This window comes from Pogoniulus pusillus, chromosome 8 (genome assembly GCF_015220805.1).
Source record: "Pogoniulus pusillus isolate bPogPus1 chromosome 8, bPogPus1.pri, whole genome shotgun sequence".
Taxonomy (NCBI): domain Eukaryota; kingdom Metazoa; phylum Chordata; class Aves; order Piciformes; family Lybiidae; genus Pogoniulus; species Pogoniulus pusillus.
The window spans coordinates 14887151-14903889 of record NC_087271.1 but is presented as its reverse complement, the minus strand read 5'-3'; the positions used below and the strand labels follow the sequence as shown (position 1 = coordinate 14903889).

The following is a 16739-nucleotide window of genomic DNA, read 5'->3' as shown; positions in this document are numbered from 1 at the left end:
ACAGCCTTCCCCACATTCACCAGGCAGGTAACCTGATCATAAAAGGAGATCAGGTTGGTGAGGCAGGACCTGCCCTTCCTAAAACCATGCTGGCTGGGCCTGATCCCTTGGCCATCCTGTAGGTGCTTTGTGATGGTAGTCAAGATGATCTGTTCCATGACCTTGCCTGGCACTGAGGTCAGGCTCACAGGTCTGTAGTTTTCTGGCTCCTCCTTACGACCCTTCTTGTGGATGGGTATCACATTGGCCAGCTTCCAGTCTTTGGGGACCTCTCCAGTGAGCCAGGACTGCTGATAAATGATGGAGAGTAGTTTGGCCAGCTCAGCTGCCAGCTCTCTCAGCACCCTAGGATGGATCCCATCGGGTCCCATGGACTTGTGAGGATCCAATGTCTCAGCAGGTCCCTTACTTCTTCTTCATGGACTAGAGGGGGACTATACTGGTCCTTGACTCCATCCACCACTTCAGGAGTCCAGCTGTCCTGGAGACAACCTGTCCCACTATTGAAGATTGAGGCAAAGAAGGTGTTAAGCACCTCTGCCTTTTCCTCATCCAGGCAGGTCTTGAATATCTCCGGAGAGGAAGAAGACTCCACAACCCACCTTGGCACCCTGTTCCAAGGCTCTCTCAACCTCACAGGAAAAAAGAAATAGTCTTTCCTCACATTTCTATGGAACTTCCTGTGCCTCACCTTCCACTACTGCCCCTTGTCCTGCCATTGGGCATCACCCAGCAGAGCCTGTCTCCAACCTCTACAGAATTATAGAATGGCTCAGGTTTAAAGGGACCTTAGAGATCATCTACTCACAGCAGGGACACCCCTCAACTAAACTTGGTTGCTCAAGGTCTTATCCAGTCTGGCCTTGATCACTTCCCGAGAAGGCAAATCCACAACTGCTCTGGGCAACCTATTTGTGTCTTGCCCCCCTCATACTTCTGAACTTTTTCCTAAGATCCAGTCTAAATCTACTCTCTCTCAGTTTAAAACTATTCACCCTCATCCTGGCCTGAGACACCCTCATGAAAATTGCCTCTCCAGCTTTCCTATAGGTTTCTTTCAGGTATTGGAAGGTATCTCTAAGGTCCCCCTGGAGTCTTCTCCAGACTGAACAACCCCAGCTCCCTCTGTCTGTCTTCACGGCAGAGATGTTCCAGCCCTTGAATCATCCTTGTGGCCCTCTCCAGGACTTGCTCCAGCAATTCTATGTCCTTCTTTGGATGGGGACACCAGAAGTGGGTGCAGGATTCAATCTCAGGCCTCACACAAGATAAATATATGCAAATATGTTTGTCAGACTCTGCCCCAAAGCTTCTGTATCTGGTCCCCTGAGCCTCTGTATGCAGCACTTTCAGGGTCCATATCTGGCACTCACCCATTATGTATTTACACACACTTGCACCAAAGTGTTTGCATTTTTCACTTCAATTTCTGCCTGTTTTGAGAGCATGCATTGAGATCATCTGATTTTTTTTTTTTAGTTCAGGTTAGTAAACAGCACATCTAGGCATTCTGCACATGAACTATTACTGTCCTTAAAAATAATGCAGATGTGAAAACACAATAATCATTTGTTACCTGCCAAGAGATCGCACAAATGGCATTAAATGCACAAATTTGCTCAGGGAAAAAAAAAAAAACCACAAAACCAAACCAAAGCATGCTGCTCTGCATGAACACCATTTTTGTTATGCATTTTTAAATGGCTTTATCATGATCACAAAGACACTTCCGAGGGGCTTCATGAGGAGAATCACATTTCCAATAAATATTTTGCAGCAAATGCTGGTAGTATGTATCAAAATAAGGGGGGTGGTGGAGTTAGATAGCTTTGTCTATGGCAACTGAAAGCTCTGCAATAAAATGCAGCTTGAAATTGCAGCAGCCCCCAGGGACATACCACTAGCAGATGCAGATTGCCAAGGTCAATTAAACTGATGCAGTTGTGCTGTCACATATGTAACAGAGAAACCTGCCAGTTGAAGACAAGAATATTACTCCAATATGAGGGCAAAGTCAGAGCACTTCCCCAGCGCATGCCTGAATATACAGTAAGCTTCCAATGCATCTTCCCCTGCACATCATAGGGATGGATTTTTCTTCCCATAGAATCATAGAATGTCAGGGGCCAGAAGGGACCTCAAAAGCTCATCCAGTCCAACCCCCTCCCAGAGCAGCATCATCTACACCAGATCACACAAGAACACATCCAGGCAGGCCTTGAATATCTCCAGAGAGGGAGACTCCACAACCCCTCTGGGCAGCCAGTTCCAGGCCTCTGTCACTCTCACTGGGGAAAAATTCCTCCTCATGTTTACATGAAACTTCCTATGCCTCAGCTTCCACCATTGCCCCTTGTCCTGTCATTGGCCATCACCCAGCAAAGCCTGGCTCCAGCCTCTTGACACCCCTCAGGCTCCTCCTCTCCAAGCAGCACAGCCCCAGTTCCCTCAGGCTCTGCTCCTAAGGAAGATCTTCCACTGCCTACAGCATTTGTGTGGCTCCGTGCTTGACTCTTCCAAGCAGTTCCCTGAGGTCCTTCTTGAACTGAGGGGCCCAGAACTGGACACATTATTACAGATGTGGCCTCATCAGGGCAGAGTAGAGGGGTGGGAGAACCCCCTTGATCTCCTAGCCGCAGCCCTTTTAATCCATTCCAGAATGGTATTGGCCCTCCTGGCCACCAGAGCACATTGCTGGCTCATGGTCAACCTCTCATCCACTAGGACCCTGAAATCCTTTCCCCCTTTGCTGCCTTCCAACAGGTCAGTCCCCAACCTATACTTCTCCCTGAGGTTGTTCTTTCCCAGGTGCTACACTCCCTCCTTGCCCTTGCTGAATTTCATTTCTCCCTGCCCACCCCTCCAGTCTGTCCGAGTCTCACTGAATGGCAGCACAGCCTTCTAGGGTGGCAGCCACTCCACCCAGTTTGATGCTATCAGCAAACTTCCTGACGGTGCCTCGATGCCCTCATCCAGGTCATTGATGAATATATTGAACAGAACTAGTCCTAGTAATGACTCCTGCAGGACCCAGGTTTTGTATCTTACTTCACCTCCAAACTGTGTTTTAAAAGTGTACTTCAAAGTGTAATTAGGGACCAAAAAAAACCCCCAACAAAACAAAACAAAACAAACAAACAAAAAAAAAACCCAAAAACAAACCAAACACCCAACAGGAAGCAACACACAAACATTATGATCTGCTGGTCCCATTTGTGCTTTCTTCCTCACCCCTCCCCACCCCCAACCAAGCATAGAGAAACATCTCTCTGGAGCTGAGACTCCAAAGTATTTTATTTTCAGCTGTCTTAAGAAGCCAGAATGACTGAAGATAGATCCAGATGAGAGTAAGGAAGCTGGTGAAGGGCCTGGAGAATAAATCTGATGAGGAGTGACTGAGGAAGCTGGGGATGGTTAGTGTGAAACAGGGGAGGCTGAGGGCAGACCTCATGGCTGCACACAATTACCTCAAGGGGCATTGTGGAGAGGCTGCTGCTGGTATCTTTTCACAGGTAATTTGAGACAGAACAAGGAGGAATGGCCTCAAGCTGAGACTGGGGAGGTTTAGATTGGACATTAGGAAAAAAAAATTCAGAGACAATGGTCAGGGACTGGAATGAGCTGCCCAAGGAGGTGGTGGAGTCACCAGTCCTGCATGTGTTCAAGGGTCGTTTGGATGTGGTGCTTAGGGCTATGGTTTAAGGTGAATCTTGTAGAGTAGGGTTCTAGGTTGGACTTGGTGATCCTGAGGGGCTTTTCCAACCTGGATATTTCTGTGATTCTGTGATCTTCAAGACCTATTGCTACAATAATTCCTCTCACACAGCATAGAGTTGTGGCTTAGCCTGGCAACAACAAGTAGCATAATCAAAAACTTGTGATTACTTCCTTCAAATGTATTTAAATTGCCAAAGGATCAGACCAGACACAACCTTCAGACTGAGGCATTTTCAGTCAGGAAAATCAGACTACTGGTTTGTTTGGGACTGGGGTGGGTTTTTTTTGGTTGGCTGGTTTTGTTTGTTTGTTTAAAAAAGAAAGTACTGATAATGGCTGACAGCTAGTTTATTAAGAATGCTTCAGCAGTATTTATAAATCACTTCAGAGTGTCTGTACTCCAAGAAAACTTACATTTGGGTTCTGCACATGGGCTGGAACAATCCTTGCTATCAATACAGACTAAGGGAGGAGATGACAGAAAGCAATCCTGTGGAAAAGGACTTGAGGATGTTGGTGGGGGAGAAGTTGGACATGAGCAGGCAGTGTGAGCTTGCAGCACAGAAGGCCAATGGCAGCCTGGGCTGTATCCAAAGCAATGTGGCTTGGAGAGAGGGAATTCTGACCCTCTGCTCTGCTCTGCTGAGACCTCCTGAAGTGCTGCGTCCAGCTCTGTAGCCCTCAGTACAGGAAAGACATGGACCTAATGGAACAGGTCCAGAGGAGGCTATGAAAATGATTAGAGGGTTGGAGCAGCTCTGCTACAAGGACAAGCTGCAAGGGAGCTGGGCATGTTCAGCCTGGAAAACAGAAGGCTCCAGAGAGACCTAAGAGCAACCTGCCAGTATCTGACGGGGGCTATGAGAAGGCTGCAGAGAGACTGTTTGCAAAGGCCTGCAGGGACAGGATGGGGGCAATGGCTTCAAACTACAGTAGAGCAGATTTACATTAAATGTGAAGAACAAGTTCTGCACTGTGATGGTAGTGGAACAGTGAAACAGGCTGTCCAGGGAGGTGTTTGGGGCCCCATCCCTGGAGCTATTCAAGGTGAGTCTGGACAGGGCTGTGGGCAACCTGATCTAGTTGAGGATGTCCCTGCTGAGTGTAGAGTGGGTTGGACTGGATGAGCTTTGAAGGTCCCTTCCAACCCAGACCATTCAATGGTTCTATATATAGGTTAATTTACTGCACACAGTGGTCACACCTCAGCATGTAGTCTACACAGTTCAGACAAGTTAAACATGTGCAGGCTTGTAAAGACATGTTTGAGTATGAAACAGAGGCAAAAACAGTGCTGCAGGATTTGGTTATCAGGGATTTAATAGCTGACTGATTTCTCTGAGACAGGACTGAACCCCAGGAAAACATGTTGGATGGAAACATGCTAGAGGTAGAGGAGATGCAGTTTTTCAGAAGAAATGAAGCAAAACTGGAAGTTCTGACTACTTGCTGACTGAAGGGGAGGTTGGACTAGACAATCATCAGAGGTCACTTCCAGCCCAGGTCATTCTGTGATTGATTCCTTCATTATCTCTCCTATCCTAGATCTATTACATTTCTCAAATCTATCTGTGGATTGTTTTGTGCCAAAATAGCTGTCTGGAGAAAACTATACCAATGAGTGCAAAGAATGCTCAGCATCCTCTCCTCTGAAATGACTTGCCAGGGCCTGAGCAGTGCTTTTAAAATTGGGAAAGTACATTTCTCTGGTGGCAAAGTTGACGTGGTGTCCAGTAGCTATTCCCTTCTGCCTTTTCTATAATATCCAAGATTAAGGTTAAGTGAAAACAAGAGCATGACATAAAAGCATCGCAGAATCATAGAATGTCAGAGTCAGGAAGGGACTTTGAGAGCTCATCCAGTCCAATCCTCCTGCCAGGGCAGTCACCTAGAGCAGATCACACAGGAACACAACCAGGCAGCTCTTGAATATCTCCAGAGAGGGAGACTTCACAACTCCCCTGGGAATTCTGTTCCAGGGCTCTGTTACCCTCACAGGGAAAAAAAATCCTCTTCATGTTTCTGTGGAATTTCCTATGCCTCAAAAGCACCAAAAAACATAGACTCATAGAATGGTTTAGGTTGGAAGGGACCTCAAAGCTCATCCAGTTCCAACCCCCTACCATAGGCAGGGACACCTCTCACTAGAACAGATCACTCAAGGCCTCTTATAGAAGAGTTCCCAATTTGGCCTCCGTGACAACTATGGATCTGAAGGGATCACCTCCTAGATCACCTGCAGAAAGAAGGGGAGAACTTTGGTCTTCACAGAGGTAAGTCTCCGTCCTACCTCTCTGAGGAGTGGGAGAGTCTATGAGCCAAACCTGGCTTAAAAGGAGGTGACCTCAACTACTTGCTTGTTGAATTAGTGTTTTATACAGAGTAATAAGTAAGGCTGGTGTCCAGTGGGCTTGTGTGTGGTGTGGCAAAGGTTCTCTTTTAAAGCCCTGCTCACTCATGCTCCTTGAAAGTGTAACATTAACATAGCTTTTCTCTTGAGAATTCCAAGCACAATCCATGGCTCTGCTGCCTTCTCCTCCATGGCCTGGTCAGATATTATATATGCTCTGAAAAGATCCTTCTGGATGAAAGGCAACAATCAATTGAATTACTCTGATGCTACTAAGTGATGCTAACATAAATAACACCAAACAAAAGGACGGTTCTGAATATACAACTCCAAACTTCCTATACTTGCAGAGCAAACAAACACAAATGGAAAAGGAGAGGCAAATTACAGCACTTACAAAAACAGTATTAAAATACAAGTGAATAGGGAAAAAATATTTTAATTAACAAAACAAATCAAATGGAAAAGATTCCTCAAATAAAGCTTTCTAAGTGAGTCTGTGTGTGTTTGACTGCCATGACTAATTATGTATCCATGTACTGTGTGTTCAATTTGGGCTTATTTAAATAGCAGAAATGCTCATTAGCTGCAGCGTATCTGTGAAGCTTCAATAAACAGTTTAATGGGTTTTATGTTTAACCAATTTCATAAGTTCCTTTAATTTTAGCTTTAGTAGCTCATTAATGTTATTTTTGATACCCATCTTAGAGAGTTCCTTTACAGTGAAAAGTAGCATCGCTTCAGAAAAATACAAAGAAGCTGTAAGTTTCCTCATCTCAAATGTAAAACCACAGCTGCCACATGCAGCAAGGAACTGATTGTCTCTGCAGGTGATCTAGGAGGTGCCCAGTGAGGTGGTGGCAGCCCCATCCCTGGAGGGTTTTAAGGCCAAACTGGATGTGGCTCTGAGCAACCCGATCTAGTGGGAAGTGTCCCTGCCCACAGAAGAGAAGGCTATGATGAGACCTTCTTGTGGCCTTCCAGTATCTGAAAGAGGCTATAAGAAAGCTGGGGAGGGACTTTTTAGGGTGTCAGGTAGTGATAGGACCGGGGGCAATAGATCCAGGCTAGAGGAGGGCAGATTAAGATGGGATGTTAGGAAGAAGTTCTTCAGCATGAGGGTGGTGAGACACAGGCACAGGTTGCTCAGGGACTTGGTGGAAGCCTCATATGTGGAAGTTTTTAAGGCCAGGCTGGATGCGGCTGTGGGCAACCTGCTCTAGTGTGAGGTGTCCCTGGCCAGGGCAGGGGATCTGAAGCTGGCTGATCCTTGCAGTCCATTCCAGTCCTGACAATTCTGTGATTCTATGATTCACTGCTGACACTGCTCAGTCTAAATGCCCGGCAAGTAAAGGCACAGCCACACTTCACAGAATCACAGAATTAACCAGGTTGGAAAAGACCTGTAAGTCATCAAGTCCAACCTGTCACCTAACCTTTCTAATTCACTAAACCATGGCACTAAGTGCCTCATCCAGCCTCCTTTTAAACACCTCCAGGCATGGTGACTCCACCACCTCCCTGGGCAGACCATTCCAATGCCAATCACTCTTCTTCCTAACATCCAGCCTAAACCTGCCCTGGCACAACTTGAGGCTGTGTCCTCTTGTTCTGTCACTGGGTGCCTGGGAGAAGAGCTCAATCCCACCAGGCCACAACCTCCCTTCAGGTAGTTGTAGACAGCAATGAGGTCTGCCCTGAGCCTCCTCTTCTCCAGGCAGAGCACCCCCAGCTCCCTCAGCCTCTCCTCACAGGGCTGTGCTCCAGCCCCCTCACTGGCCTTGCTGCCCTTCTCTGGGCACATTCAAGCACCTCAACATCTTTCTTAAATTGAGGGATTCCCCACAGCCTCGACCCTGCAGTATACTGAGCCAGGATCACAGTGATGTGACTGGATAAGGCTGAGTCCAGCTATGCTAGGAGAGACTCCAGCTGCAAGCTGGTACTGACTTTGTTTTCCGCTTGCCACCAGCAAGCAAATGTGTACTGATGCCTGTCAGATGAAAGACCAGAATCTCTGCTTTGAGCTAACAGGCTTTTAGAAGTCATCATCAAGCCACTGTTGGATCCTGGAAATTGCTGCACTCAAACTCATTCAGTAAACCTCTCTGTGGAGATAAATCCTATAGCAAATGACAGAGCAGAAAAACTCCTACCTATTTCACTAGGGAACTTTTGAAACCACAGAAATTTCAGTTTTACTTGACAATTGTGAAAAAAGCCTAGTGAGTAAAAGTCAAGGCAGATGCTGTGCTACCCGGGAGACACCAGGTCACCCCTGCATGCATGTCCAGCTCACTTCTCCCTCCTTGTCTTTCACTGGATAGTCAAAGCTTTGATGATTTGAGGTCAAAGTTACCTGCTTGACTGAGAAGGCTCCTTGCCAAGCTCACTGGCTTCTCTACCATTTGAACAAAGGAAAACTAAGCTCTTTGTCACTGATGAGCTCAGAGCTCTGTAAGCCTTTTCAGTTTTTCCCTAGCAAATGATTCCCAATCTGCAGCAGTACATACTAATCACAGAATCACAGAACTGTCTGGGCTGGAAGAGACCTCAAGGATCACTCATTTCCAACCTTCCTGCCATGGCCAGGGACACCTCACACTAGATCAGGTTGCCCACAGCCACATCCAGCCTGGCCTTAAAAACATCCACGAATGAGGCTTCCACCACCTTCCTGGGCAAGCTGTGCCAGTCTCTCCCCACCCTCATGCTGAAGAACTTCTTCCTAATGTCTAATCTCAATCTGCTCTCCTCTAGCTTGGATCCATTCCCCCCAGTCCCCAGTCCTATCACTACTTGACACCCTCAAAAGTCCCTCCCCAGCTTTCCTGTAGTCCACTTCAGATACTGGAAGGCCACAAGAAGGTCTCCTCAGAGTCTTCTCTCCAGACTGAACAGCCACAACTCCCTCAGTCTGTCCCCACAGCAGTGCAGTTCCAGCCCTCTGATCATCCTCGTGGCCCTTCTCTGGACACATTCCAGCACCTCCAGATCTCTCCTGTCGCAGGGCTCCTGCACACTGTGCTCCAGGTGTGGTCTCAACAGAGAGGTGTAGAGGGGCAGAATCCCTTCCCTCCCCCTGCTGCCCACACTTCTCTTGATGCAGCCCAGGCTCTGGTTGCTCTCTGGGCTGCAAGTGTCTACTGGTGGCTCATGTTGAGGTTCTCATTCACCAGCACCCCGAAGTCCTTTTCTTCAGGGCTGCCCTCAAGCCAGTCCCTGCCAACCCTGTATCAATGCTTGGGATAGTAGGAGTGAATTAAACAATAAAATTGTAAGCAACTTGGGCAAATGCATCTCTGAATGTTGAACTATACTGTGGGGGATGTGCTGGTTTGAAGATAATTGAAATATGTTAATGAGAGAAATTAGATCATTGGTTGTGAAAAGAAAACAATGATGAAGTCTGTATCAGTCATTAGTTTGCTGAGAGGGATAAAAAGCCAAATAGTAAACAATTTGTGCCACTCTGGTCTGTGAGGCTGGATCTATTTGCTTCCTCCTCACTCTGCTCTCATCTCTCCACTAACAATAACAACAGATGCTTTGCTGCTTGCTTTGTTTGTCTGTCTGGAAAAGTAGAGGGAGAGAGAGAGGGTAGAGAGGGTAGCTTTGAGCCCTTCTGGGCAGTTTCTTTGTCCAGGAGGGAGTTTGAATTTCTGTATTATTTCTAATTTGTATATAATTGGAAGTACCTGTAAATATATTGTGTATATATGAGGGGACATTTTTTCCATGCTGTAAATAAAGCTTCATCTTACTGCCAAGCCCTCTGAACTAGTCTGGTAAATTCCAATGGTGTGTGTGTGTGTAGGGTTCTTAACCACCACAGGGCAGTAATTATACTCTTGTATGCCTTGTGGGGTTTACTACCAGAGTTCCCAAGCAAGACAACAACTGCAGTGAAACAATAAAACATATTTTTGCTCATAAATAGCCTCCTATTTCTACAGTTTTTGCAGAGGAAGTATTCAAAGTTTGCTGAGAGATTTTCCCATTCCCCTTTTTACTGTATCCAGGAAAATAAATCAGACATGAATCACAGAATCACAGAATGTCAGGGGACAGAAGGGACCTCAAAAGCTCATCCAGTCCAATCCCCCTGCCAGAGCAGCAGCATCTAAACCATATCACACAGAAACACATCCAGGCAGTCCTTGAATACCTCCAGAAAAGAGACTCCACAATCCCCTTGGGTAGCCTGTTCCAGGCCTCTGTCACTCTCATAGGGAAAAAATTCCTCCCCATGTTTCCATGGAACTTCCTGTGCCTCACCTTCCACCATTTCTCCTTGTCCTGTCACTGGGCATCACCCAGCAGAGCCTGGCTCCAGCCTCTTGGCACTCACCTTTACATTTTTATAACCAGGAATGAGGTCATCCCTCAGGCTCCTCCTCTCCAAGCAGCACAGCCCCAGCTCCCTCAGGCTCTCCTCCTAAGGAAGATCTTCCACTGCCTTCAGCATGTGTGTGGCTCTATGCTTGACTCTTCCAAGCAGTTCCCTGAGGTCCTTCTTAAACTGAGGGGCCCTGAACTAGACACAGTATTCCAGATACAGCCTCAGCAGGGCAGAGTGGAGGGGGAGGAGAACCTCTCTTGACCTACTAACCACAGCCCTCCTAATCCACCCGAGGCTGGCATTGGCCTTCTTGGCCACCAGAGCATGTTGCTGGCTAATGGTTATCCTTCCATCCACCAGGACCCCCAGGTTATGTTAAGATTCAGTGTTCTGGAAAAAAAGGAATACCTCCTTTGTGCTGCTGCCTATCCTGCCTTAGTCCTCTGCTCTGCACTATATAGTGTTTTCCAGAGTCTCTCCATGGTTCTCCTCAGAAATTCATAAAAATAGATCAAAACAAGGATGTGTGGTTCAGTGCAAAATCCTACAGGTCAAAAATCGACCTTTTTCGTTTATCAGAGCAAAATAGATAAGTAAATGGTTGTTCAAAGTTTGGACTTCAACTGTGCCGCAGTTAAGGAGGATGCTGAGATTTGCGTGCAGCACTAAGGAGCACACAGAGTTCCATCTGTATAGGCTGAGTCATTCCAGTTTGGGATACTCACAGAAGACACTTCAGTAATTCTCTGACACATTATAGGCCTCCAAAATAACAAACTGAGCAAGAGCAGCAGGAACATGAAGAGAGGTACAAAATTCTCTCACATTTCTTTCTTTTGATGGGTCAGTTCTGACGGTTTGAAATATTTAGTAAGCTATACAGTTAAAAAAAAATTAGGCAGCTGATGCTTGCCAAATCTTTTTTTTCTTTTTTCAAGAAGCAAAACATTTTTCTGACTCCACTTGCAGCAGGTTGATATAACAACCTGCTGGGTTTTTTTTTACTGGTTTCAGTAAAGTGGCAATGTTCTTTAAACAGTCTAGAATACAACCCTCCAGCTTTGTCTATTAGCAACTTCCAGAGCATAAAATGGATTTAGGAGTCCATTACTTTAAATTGATGATGCACTTATATGATTCCCAATGGGATCATGAATACCTGCTAGTAGCTGGTGCTTAAAAACACAATCAGTAACTTATTTTAACAAAACAAAAGGGCCTAAATATCTACTGTTAGTACATGAAATTTCAGTAAAGGGTCTAAATATCTACTGTTAGTACATGAGATTTCTTTTGTAAATGTGGTAGCTGCCATGAAAGAATAAGAAACACTTTGTTGAGGAAAACAGAGAACAGAAAGCTTGTTAATCTGTGGGCTGGTTCTGCTCTTAACAGCAGTCACCAACATCTTGTTAAGAATACTTTAAAACAAGAGCTGGGGATGGTTAGTTTGAGGAAAAGGAGGCTGGGGGGAGACCTCATGGCTGCCTACAGCTATCTGAAGGGACATTGTGGAGAGGCTGCTAGTGGTCTCTTCTCACAGGTAATTTGAAACAGCACAAGGAGGAATGGCCTCAAGATGATGCTGGGGAGGTTTAGATTGGACATTAGGAAAAAAAATTCACAGAGACAATGGTCAGGCACTGGAATGAGCTGCCCAAGGAGGTGGTGGTCACCAGCCCTGCATGTGTTCAAGGGTCGTTTGGATGTGGTGCTTAGGGCTATGGTTTAAAGTGAATCTTGTGGAGTAGGGCTATAGGTTGGACTTGGTAATCCTGAGGGGTTTTGCCAAGCTGGATCTTTCTGTGATTCTGTGATCAAGGAAGCCCTGAACACTGCTAGACCGGAGCTAAATTTGACCTCAATCCCTCTAGTTCTCATAGTATCTTTTTAACTCTTGTATCAGTAGTATAAGCATTTAACAACATTAATAACAAGTAGCACACATCCTGATAGCTTGGTCCATACTAATACTGCCCTGAGGTGCCTTGCAAAGTAGTTCAATAGATTGAGCATTCTGTATGAGCAACAATTAACATGTCTATTCAATCAGCACCTCAGACTTCCAGCCAGAGAATAATTCAGATAAAAAGGCATTGTGGAGGTCACCTAGTTCATTCCTTTCTTCAAAGTCACACAATCACAGAATTGTCAGGCTTGGAATGGACCTCAAGTATCATCTAGTTGCAACTCCCCCGCCATGGGCAGGGACACCTCACACTAGACCAGGTTACCCACAGCTACATCCATCCTGGCCTAAGACAGCTTAGTAAAGAAGTCCAAGATTTAAAAGTGATTGAAATGCTCTGTTCAAATAAACACTTTATTTGTCTGGTCTTAGAGATTTCTCACTTTTGCAACATCCAAACCAAATGCCTTGCATCTTCCTTTGTAATTTGATTGCTATGCTAGTAGCAGTTCCACCAAAAAAGCAGCATGAAACTGAGGTGTATTGGCCACCCCCAAGGTAAATGACTCTCTCCTTTCACAATTAGCTCGCCACACAACTTTGTTCTCCTCCCATTTTATGTTCCTACTTGAAAAAAAAAAACACAACTAATTTAGATAGTGCTAAGAGATACAAGGATGGCACAGTATTATGGCTAGGCAACCAAGGAAGTTCAAACTTTTACCTGAAGCAGTTTTTAGTGTGCAAGAAGACAATAAAATCAGTCCTTTATCATAAGGGCTTTGCATCACAACAAAGTGCCTCAATTACGTAAGCTGGGATTTGATTTACCACCTGAGCTTCCAGAAAACCTTTCCAAAACCCTGAACAGAGGCTGTTAAAAACAAACAGAACTTCCCCAAATTCTCAGTCAACTCCACTGTAAAAGTAGTCTATCAATCTCTTACAGATTGAAAAAAAAAAAAAAAAAAGTAAATCTTAACTTTCTCCCTGCTTGCTGAGGGTTAGATTGAGCCCTGAATCAGACTCACAGAGTGTCAGGGGCCAGAAGGGACCTCAAAAGATCAACCAGTCCAACCACTTTGCCAGAGCAGGATGACCTACACCAGATCACACAGGAACACATCCAGGCAGATCTTGAATATCTCCAGAGAGGGAGACTCCACAACCTCTCTGGGCAGCCTATTCTAGGCCTCTGTCACCCTCACTGGAAAAAAAAAAAAAGTCTTTGCTCATGTTTCCATGGAACTTCCTATGCCTCAGCTTCCACCACTGCCCCTTTTCCTGACATTGGGCATCACCCAGCAGAGCCTGGCTCCAGTCCCTTGGCACTCACCTTTACATATTTATAACCAGGAACGAGGTCCCCCCTCAGGCTCCTCCTCTCCAAGCAGCACAGCCCTAGCTCCCTCGGGCTCTCCTCCTAAGAAAGAACTTCTACTGCCTTCAGCATTTGTGTATCTCTGTGCTTGACTCTTCCAAGCAGTTCCCTGAGGTCCTTCTTGAACTGAAGGGCTCAGAACTGGACACAGTATTCCAGATGCGGCCTCAGCAGGGCAGAGTAGAGGGGGAGATGAGCCTCTCTGACTTACTAACCACAGCCCTTTTAATCCACCCCAGACTGGCTTTGGCCTTCTTGGTCATCCTTCCTTTTGGTCATCCTTCCATTCACTAGGAATCCCAGGTCCCATTCTGCTTCACTGTTCTCCACTGCTCTGCTAATTACACAGGTATCTGTTCACCGTCCCTGGAGGTCTTCAAGAAAAGAGTGGATGAGGCACTTAGTGCCAAGGTCTAGTTGACTGGATAGGGCTGGGGGATAGGTTGGACTGGATGATCTTTGAGGTCTCTTCCAACCTGGTTGATTCTATGATTCTATGTTTCTATATTTACAATATCTGGCAAAATATTGTAAAGGTTCATGTTACCCAGGAAGCTCCCTGGACAACCTGTTCCAATGTTCCATGGCCCTCATAGTAAAGAGGTTGTTCCTAATATCCAATCTAAATCTGTCCTTCTCTAGACTCCACTAGCTACAGACTTCCAACTAGACTTCATCCAGTTGACCACAGCTCTCTGACTTCTTCCCTTGAAACAGTTCCCATTCACCTCACTCCATGATCACCCAGACCACAGTAACCCAGTTTAGCTGTGAGGATGCTGCAGCAGACAATGCAAAATGCTTTACTGAAATCAAGATAAACCACATCCACTGCTCTGACATCATCCACCTGCTTGGTGATGTCCTCCGCAAAGGCCCAGTACAGATGCCAGCGTAATGCAGATGCCAGAGTCTTTATACAAGAATATGTCTCCAACTGGAAGGGGGATCTGATCTCTCAGAGATGTAGACTCTACCCTACTTCTATGCCCTTTAGAGCAGTAGGCAACTGTAGGGCAGAAGGCAGCCCTGCATACTTAGCACTCTATGTCTGCAGCTGGCTGCAGTTGATGCTTAGATAACAGCCTATGCCAAAGCAATAGCAACACCAACAAGCTAGGAGTGCTCCTTCACATGTGCCTCAAGGAATCAGGCTGAGCCTTCTTTTTTACTGCAGGAGTTTAGACTGTATGGCTGCATGATAGTTTAATTCTACGCACAACTGGACTATAAGCAGCAAGTAGCTCATTTAGATTACATACAGTACTCATTCAGACTCTGCTGATGGCCATATTCTAAATTCCTCAACAGGATCTATAATTTGTCTTCATTAACTAATGTTTTGTCTTCCCATGAAGCCACTACACTTCTTGTATAACTTTACCAGTAACTCTACAAAACCTTACTATCAGAAAATTAATTTCTTTACTTTCACTGAAACACACAGAAAAGGCAGATGTGAGAAGTCATCAATTTTATATGCCAGAGGTATGTCAACAAATGCTACTAGACTCTGCTTACATTATTTTAGATTTACAATTTCCCTTGTTGGAAAAGATTCACAACATCCTATTATGCTGTGAAAATTTGAAATGCCCATTAGTACTGGCAGAACCTGCATCAGATTACTACATTTGCTCATTTGCTGGTGATGTGCACTTGCCAAGTCTTCTGTCAAAGCACTCATACCCTAGGGACCATGACAACACACTGGGTTAATTGGATGGCATGACCACGTGGAATATTATGTCCATTTCAGGGCCCCTCAGTTCAAGAAGGACCTCAGCGAACTGCTTGGAAGAGTTCAGCACAGAGCCACATAAATGCTGAAGGCAGTGGAAGATCTTCCTTAAGAGGAGAGCCTGAAGGAGCTGGAGCTGTGCTGCTTGGAGAGGGGGGGACCTCATTCCTGGTTATAAATATGCTGGGTGATGCCTGGTGACAGGGCAATGGTGGAAGCTGAGGCATAGGAAGTTCCATGGAAACACGAGGAAAGATATTTTTTTTCCCTGTGAGGGTGACAGAGCCCTGGAACAGGCTGCCCAGGGGGGTTGTGGAGTCTTTCTCCCCGGAGATATTCAAGATCTGCCAGGATATGTTTGTGTGTGATCTGGTGTAGGTGATCCTGCTCTGGCAGGGGGGTGGGACTGGATGAGCTCTTGAGGTCCCTTCCAGCCCTTTTCGTGATTTTGTGATGATCATGATCTGGAGAAGTAGGCACATTGATCACTAATGCTTTTAGAACCTTCTAACCTTGATGAGCATCTCCAGACTCAAGATCTATTAATTGTAGCAATTTGTCTTCTGCTAAGCTGGTGGGGTTTTTCACTTTCAAGGCACATTTGAAGAATGTTTCTGAACTCATTCAATCCAGCCTACTGTCAGAGGAGAACAGTTTGAGCTCTGCTCAGCTCCCATGTTCTTAGTTGTACTCATGTTCTTCAGCTCTCCTTTTGCTGTGCTGTCATGGTTTGAGTTGAATGTGCTGCTGATACTCGGTACCAGGCTGTCATCACACCAGCTTCAAAATGAAGTGCTGGCTGGAGCAAACTGTCACGGGGCTTGAAGTTCAGATTGTAACATGAGAGGCTTCCTGTTCTGGTTGCTGTTTTGGGGTGTTAGTCTTTTCCGCTGGGCTGGGTGCTGCATGCTTGGGTGGAGTGAACCATTTTGTGACTGGCTTCTGCTGCTGCTTCTGCATTTTACTGTGCTTGCAAACAGACTGATGTAATTGCACGCTGGATCATTGCCAGTGAAACTCTGAATCTCAACCCAGAGTATTCTTTTGCGTTACTTCCCCTCCCACCTATGTGAGAGGAGAGGGGCTTGTGAGTGCAGGCTGTGCTAACCCAGGACATACATGCAATTTGTTCCATCTCTAAAATGCTACCTATATGCCAACTCCTGTACCCCTAACATGAAATTATGCAATTGTTAATTTTTATAATTTTAAAGTACAACTGAATTCTGAGACAATCTGAGGCAAGTACAGGTGAATTGAACAAAATACTGCATATGAAAGAGCCACCTCTCTCAGCTA

At 45.7% G+C, this 16739-nt stretch overlaps 1 protein-coding gene across 4 annotated transcripts in view; it reads right to left on the bottom strand.

Annotated features, from left to right (window-relative positions):
• The window catches only part of DPYD (dihydropyrimidine dehydrogenase), a 647138-nt gene that overhangs the window by 321146 nt on the left and 309253 nt on the right, over positions 1-16739 (bottom strand). The window lies entirely within an intron of this gene.